This window comes from Biomphalaria glabrata, chromosome 2 (genome assembly GCF_947242115.1).
Source record: "Biomphalaria glabrata chromosome 2, xgBioGlab47.1, whole genome shotgun sequence".
Classification (NCBI taxonomy): Eukaryota; Metazoa; Mollusca; class Gastropoda; family Planorbidae; genus Biomphalaria; species Biomphalaria glabrata.
In genome coordinates, this window is record NC_074712.1 from 56,430,815 (window position 1) to 56,438,730 (window position 7,916).

The window sequence follows — 7,916 nt, forward strand, 5'->3', positions numbered from 1 at the left end:
TTTCCACGTTCTGGTAAATTTTCTTTTTTCACATTTCTCCATTCTACCCTGTTAGGATTAAACTCCAATAACATTTGTGTTGGTAATCAGAAAACTTACTTCTGGTATTCACTTAAAAGAGAATGCTTGATCTTTTTACATCACACAAATTCAAGTTTATAAAGTCAAAAAATAAATTTATGTTAATGGGGTCAAATCAACGATGGTATCGTTAATTAGGAGAGAAAGAGTTAATACCATTGTGCAGTTTACATCTTACCCCTTGGGAATTTTTAGGATAAACTATACAATGTCAAGGACGCTTAATTGACCTTTACTATTGCCAGCTAAACTACAAAAAAAAAGCAAGAGATAAAAAAAATGAAGAACTTACAAAATTTGATTTGACAAGAACTAAAATGAGCACACAAATTATTCTACACCACAGACCTATATATATTATATCTAGACTGGACATGGAGATATTTAAATGTGAAAAACTTTTTAAAAAGATGAAACAAGGCGTTGTTTTGTAAAGTAGTTATAAGAAGTAAAGTATTTTTCTACCCTAACCTATGTAACATATAATTTAATGTTTAGATCTAGATGAACTAGATCTAGTAATTAAACACCGAAAATAAGAGCACTCTCGTTTTATAATTATTATTTTGCTACCTTTAGATACATAAAAATAAAAGCAATCTATTTAAATGTACATAAGGTGACTAAAATCAATAGACGTGAATTATTTCAATCTAGGATGTGAGTACATTCTCTTAATGGAAACTAACAGGAAATAGCTTTATTTTGTGAATTTACGTGAATAGTTAGTTTTGTGATTAAAACAAAAAATAGGTCTGTGAGTTGACCAATCGCGGATAAGGATTTGTTTCTATTTTCCAATCTAGATATAATATATATAGGTCTGTGAGTTTATCAGTCGCGGATAAGGATTTGTTTCCATTTTCCAGTCTAGATATAATATATATAGGTCTGTGAGTTGATCAATCGCGGATAAGGATTTATTTCCATTTTCCAGTCTAGATATAATATATATAGGTCTGTGAGTTGATTAATCGCGGATAAGGATTTATTTCCCTTTTCCAGTCTAGATATAATATATATAGGTTTGTGAGTTTATCAGTCGCGGATAAGGATTAGTTTCCATTTTCCAGTGTAGATATGATATATATAGGTCTGTGTTCTAGACCTTAAAAAAAGACTTCGAGTCTCAACACTTTCTGTACTCTGTACACCGGATACACCAAAACGATTGCTATTTATAGTTTTTTCCACAAGAAATGCAAATCTTTAACTGTACAGTATATAGCTTATCACCAGTGTGCAACAAACAGCTTGTTACTAGAGTGCTGCTTACAGCTTTTTACAAGAGTGCTGCTTACAGCTTTTTACAAGAGTGCTGCTTACAGCTTGTTACAAGAGTGCTGCTTACAGCTTTTTACAAGAGTGCTGCTTACAGCTTTTTACAAGAGTGCTGCTTACAGCTTTTTACAAGAGTGCTGCTTACAGCTTGTTACAAGAGTGCTGCTTACAGCTTTTTACAAGAGTGCTGCTTACAGCTTTTTACAAGAGTGCTGCTAACAGCTTGTTACAAGAGTGCTGCTTACAGCTTGTTACACGAGTGCTGCTTACAGCTTGTTACTAAAGTGCTGCTTAGAGATTTATACTGGAGTTCTACTTACAGCTTGTTACCAGAGTGCTACTTACAGCTTGTTACCAGAGTTCTGCTTACAGCTTGTTACCAGAGTTCTGCTTACAGCTTGTTACTAGAGTGCTGCTTACAGCTTGTTACTAAAGTGCTGCTTAGAGGTTTATACTGGAGTTCTACTTACAGCTTATTACTAAAGTGCTGCTTACTGTTACTAGAGTACTGTTTACAGGTTTATACTGGAGGAATACTTACAGCTTGTTACTAGAGTGCTGCTTACAGCTTTTTACTAGAGTGCTACTTACAGCTTGTTACCAGAGTGCTGCTTACAGCTTGTTACTAGAGTGCTGCTGTCAGGCTTATGCTGGAGTGCCACTTACAGCTTGTTACTAGAGTGCTGCTTACAGCTTGTTACTAGAGTGCTGCTTACACTTTGTTACTAGAGTGCTGCTTACAGTTTGTTACTAGAGTGCTGCTTACACTTTGTTACTAGAGTGCTGCTTTCAGTTTGTTACTAGAGTGCTGCTTACAGTTTGTTACTAGAGTGCTGCTTACACTTTGTTACTAGAGTGCTGCTTACAGCTTGTTACTAGAGTGCTGCTTACAGCTTGTTACCAGAGTGCTGCTTACAGCTTGTTACTAGAGTGCTGCTTACAGGTTTATACTGGAGTGCTGCTTACAGCTTGTTACCAGAGTGCTACTTACAGCTTGTTACCAGAGTGCTGCTTACAGCTTGTTACTAGAGTGCTGCTTACAGGTTTATACTGGAGTGCTGCTTACAGCTTGTTACCAGAGTGCTACTTACAGCTTGTTACCAGAGTGCTGCTTACAGCTTGTTACTAGAGTGCTGCTTACAGGTTTATACTGGAGTGCCGCTTACAGCTTGTTACTAGAATGCTGCTTACAGCTTGTTACTAGAGTGCTACTTACAGCTTGTTACTAGAGTGCTGCTTACAGCCTGTCACCAAAGGTCACCTTATATGTTATCCCTTTCTAAAACATCCTATTGCGAAACAAAGTAAATGGCTGAGCCGTTAATATTCCTACAAATAGATTTTTTTAGAGAAAAGAGCTTATAATTTGAAGCTAAGTAGAGAGTATTGATTGTTTAAAATATGGACATAAGTATTAAACAGCTATTCCTGGACTTCTTCCCAGGGTTCGCTCCCTGTATATAAGGCTAGTATAAAAATCAATAACCTATCGGGAATGTTAACAGAAACTACAGTTGATTTGAGATCAACAAAAATATGATGTATCTTTAATTAATTAAAAGAAAAACGTGTTGACAGTGCGCAGTTTTCCTTGTTGCTCACTGTGTTTAATTTGCAAATTTGTTAGTTTGAGATTTCAGATTAAGATTTTTCTCTTAGTTTATATCTTCATGAATAAACAACTTGGTATGATAAAAGACGCCTTCAGAAGTGTATTTTCTACCAAAGCTTCTACCATAGGCGCACAGACTTACAAATATTAACCCTAACTTTGGATCATCTTGAAAGTGGGCATGAGAGAAGAATGAGAAGCCCTGGATGGAATAGACATTAAACACGTTATTAACATTGTCTCTTCTTTAAACAAACGTTAAACTACAAAGTCACAAGTTGTCTATATTTTGATATAAGTCTCATCTTCTGAACAAGTGGGCAATATTTTATTTAATCCCATGTATTGGTCTAGTCATATGAACACTCCAACATAACAATGAGAACGATGAAGAAGAAAGAAGAAATTGTTTTTCCTGGCTAGCTCAGGCAACCCATTCCATGTTCTAATAGCACTAGGGAAGAAGGAGCATTTGTACAAATTTGTCCTAGCATATGGAACTAGGAATGTGCCTTTATCTTTGCGTCTTTCTGAGTACTTTATTAGATTTTGTTTTTGTATTTGAATATTTATGGTCCAGAGTGTTTGGTTATGTATAATTACTTTAGTTTTAAGTCTTCTATCCTGAAGAGTTTGTAAGTTTAAGGATTTCACTAAATGTGAATATTCGTTTGTAATGAATCTCACTGCTCTATTTTGTGTCTGTTTCAGTTTCTTAACTTTTCTTGTGTTGAGGGGTCCCAAACAGAGGATGCATATTCTATTATTGACCTAACTAACATTTTAGTTTATGTTCCTGTTTGATTTTTTAAATAATTTCATCATATTCCATGATAAATTTTACATTTATTATCACACCTAGATATTTTCAGTTTTTAATCAGTGTAACTGTTTACCATGAATAAAATAATTTGTTTTTATTATTATTCTATTTTTATAGTTTTCTTTGTTACTGTCTTGATTGAAATTTTTCTGGGTGGAAAGACAATGCTCCAATCTGATTCCCATTTCTGTAATTCATCTAATTCCTTTTTTAAATGTCTGTATCTTGAATTTTTTTATTGTTCTCTATATTATCCAAACGTTTGTGAATAATCTGACTTTTGTTCCTGAACTAATGCAATCAGGTAAATCATTTATGTAAATGAGAAATAGTAGTGGGCCTAAGGCTGTTCCTTGAGGGTTTGAACCGTGCTAACTGCCATCCCCTGACGTTCTGCGAAAGCTTTGGGCTAGACTGTAATACTCTTCAATGATTCAATCCTGTAGTACCGTTCGAAACTGACCAGTCAAAGTCAAAAACTTATTTTGTTTATTCAACAAGTAACTTGGAAACAAGTAGAAAGTAGAAATAACTCCCTAACAAGTAGAATATAAAATGTAAAAATAAAAACGTTTTAAATACAAAGCGTATACAAGAGAAAGAACGGCACTATTATTGCCATATCTCGCACTAATGCAAGCTTTATCTCCTTTTCTATATTAAACAAAATTAATTAACTAATGCTAATTAATTAATTTGTTTTATATAGTGATTAATGTGTTGTCATCAATAATGAATAATTGTGCAAAGTTTAAACATTACTCTGTAGTGCAAAGTAGAAGAAATGTCGTGTACGAGATTTGTACCAGATAGAGTGAGTTCTAAAAAAGGCTTTGTAACTAAAACGAATAAATGGTTTATATTATGGGATGTGGTTTACCCACTTAAAACCAACTCATGAAGGAATCAGTAACAAAAGAAGTGTAGGGGATTAACATGTAGAACATGTTAAATATTGTTTTAAAAATGGTATTTAATTATGTCCATATATTTTGAACAGTTGGATTTAAAAAAAACAAAAAGAGTTGCGAAAGTCCATGAGAAACTGGAGCAGTCATTACGACGTGTATAGGTTTTTATTTGATTAAATTTTATTGACGGTTCTCAAAACTTGATAAAGAGTAAGAAAGTTTTGCGGTGGTGTCATTTTGGATAGGGCTTCATTTCTCTTACACCGCTCAGTCTGTATCCGAGTTTGTATTGGGTTTGTAAAAGCTGGACAGGGCTTAGTGAAACTAATTTGAAGCGACATAGACCGTACTTGAAACAGAAATCAACTCAAGACGACGAATTGTGTCTACAGTGTAAAGGTTTAAGGACACTGCAAAGCAAGTAAAATAGAAAAATACTTTTGAAAATAAAAACCACCCACTTTTGAAAAGCAAAGCTTGTGTTAAGCGCACTTATATCAATTAGTTTGAAGTATTTATTTTAAAAAAATGCAAAAAAATATACTTTAAAAAAAAAACAAAGCTTATATTAATGTTTATCAATTAGTTTGGATCAGTCATGTAATTAAATTTATCATAGAGCTACACTAGCAATAATAAATCTGTGCGATTAAAAATAATTTTACCAGTTGTTTTTTGTTTTGTTTTGTTTAGCGCCATTTCATGCTATTAGCGTTCTCACTTTGCTATGAACCTATCACTTGTCTGGTCACGTTGGAAAAAAAAGGGGCGAGGGAAGTAGGGGTGGGGGTCTGTGTGAAAGTTGCCGTGATCATTTATGAAATACATTTTATACATTTATAAACAAATGGATGCACATTCTATAATTGGCCTATCTAATACTACAACTAACAACAATAAACTGTCACTCTAAACAATTGTTGTTTTTTTCAGTTTATAGAAATAATACCTACCGTGTTATATTTTTCATTATTTCCTCATAGTTGTTGTTTTTTCGGGGGGGGGGGGGGGGATTTCCTGAAAGGATGTTTTTGGAGCATGCTCCCTACTGTCGTTTTGATGGTCCAGCTGGCTGGAGGCTGTGAAAATTACTTGAGACTAATCTCTGGAGAGGAAGCTTGCCGCCCTATGCGCGAACGATCTAAATGTAAGTCTCCTCTAGCAAGATCTCGACATAATCCTGAGGACCTTATTGACACAAAGAACAATATGTTGTAACTCTGCCCAGCGCCCGCGCTAATGATACGCACCAACCGGCACCTTCGACATAGGGGGTCACGAAGGTCACGCACCAAAACACTGTTGAACATACAAACGGCCTTTTTGCAGAGGGAAAATGAAGTTGACATCTGCCTTAAGCGACAAGAACAAAAAAATTAAGTCGGGTGTTCTGGAACCAGAGAAGTAAAGAGACATCCTTCGAGCTGCCTGACTCCTGGCGTGGGTCCAGAAGCGACACTATGAAGTGTTTGGGATGGACAACAAAATTTAACAGGAGGCAGGTGAAACTAAGGACTAGACTATTGCAGACTTGACATAAGGACTAGACTATTGCAGACTTGACATAAGGACTAGACTCGGTGTATTGGAGACTTGACATAAGGACTAGACTCCGTGTATTGGAGGCTTGACATAAGGACTAGACTTCGTGTATTGCAGACTTGACAATAGCCCTACCTGCCCAGCTCTAAATCCGGCCCTGTCTCCTTGAGTTGTCTTTCTTAAATTTATACAATATTAACAATACCGTTTCGAACTACTGACATGTCATAATGAACAACATATTGACTGTGCCCTTAAAAACTGCTGACATGTCACAACGAACAACATATTGACTGTGCCCTTAAAAAACAGCTGACATGTCATAATGAGCATCATACAGTACTTTAATTACTATACAAACATCATACCTTCCTTTTATCTTAAAAACAAAAAAAAAAACAAAAGCCTGAAATGATACAAACACTCTTAGGACATAACAAGCTTTGATTCTGTTCAAATCTGGAGGAGATTTGGAAGAAACTTAACCTGTTTGGGCCTGGGGAGGGGCAAGGGTGAGTCTAATTAACAGGCTAAACTCAAGAGACGAAAACAATTTATAGACTGGTAATTTGAATCTAAGTGCCCTAGGGTGATCATGTTGTTTTTCTAGAGAGTTATCCACACCTCACCCTTCTCTGCTCTTACTGTACTTTTCCAATTTTTTTCATTTTGGTTATTTTGTTAATGTCTTAAGGGAGTGAACTCTGCTAAGAAAAACTAATGGAGTTACGTATCCAATTTTCGCTTTGGATGGAACATGTCAAATGTTATAGATAACTTCGTTGAAGCCACGGCCAATCTAAATTGAATTTGTGTGATATCGAAGATTTTTACGATAAACTGAACAATGTCAAGGACACTAAATTGTTGCCTCGTTCTTGCCAACTTAATAAAAAAAAAAAAGAAAAAGACAGCAAAATTTGAACTTAAGTTGTGCTATTAAACGCCTAGCCCATATTTTTTAAATCCACAATTGCATCTTGGTGTTGCCCATTTCTGTTGTTGTTTTGTTAAGTTTTAAGTTTCACCTCGGCCATACACCCAGTGACTACTGCTTCCCTGGTGTTCAAATTATTTGATGCTATAAATGAAAGAGCTTGTCAACTTGGATTCTGCAGTGCAGTTCACAACTATTAACATTTACCTTTAGAAAAAACACCTAGCTTATCAACCCTTCCTTTCTTTGGTTCACAAGATCTACCAACTAGCGAGCTCGTTTTTTTTTCTGCCATTTATGAAAATAATGTTATTCATGTTGATCTCTTCTCTGTCTCTCTTTTCTTTTTACTTTCTCTTTTGATTTTTTCTTTTTATTACTTTCTCTTTGGACTTTTGTCTTTTTATTACTTTCTCTTTTGACTTTTGTCTTTTTATTACTTTCTCTTTTGACTTTTGTCTTTTTATTACTTTCTCTTTTGACTTTTGTCTTTTTATTACTTTCTCTTTTGACTTTGTCTTTTTATTACTTTCTCTTTTGACTTTTTCTTTCTTTTATTACTTTCTCTTTTGACTTTTTCTTTCTTTTTATTACTTTCTCTTTGGACTTTTTCTTTCTTTTTATTACTTTCTCTTTTGACTTTGTCTTTTTATTACTTTCTCTTTTGACTTTGTCTTTTTATTACTTTCTCTTTTGACTTTGTCTTTTTATTACTTTCTCTTTTGACTT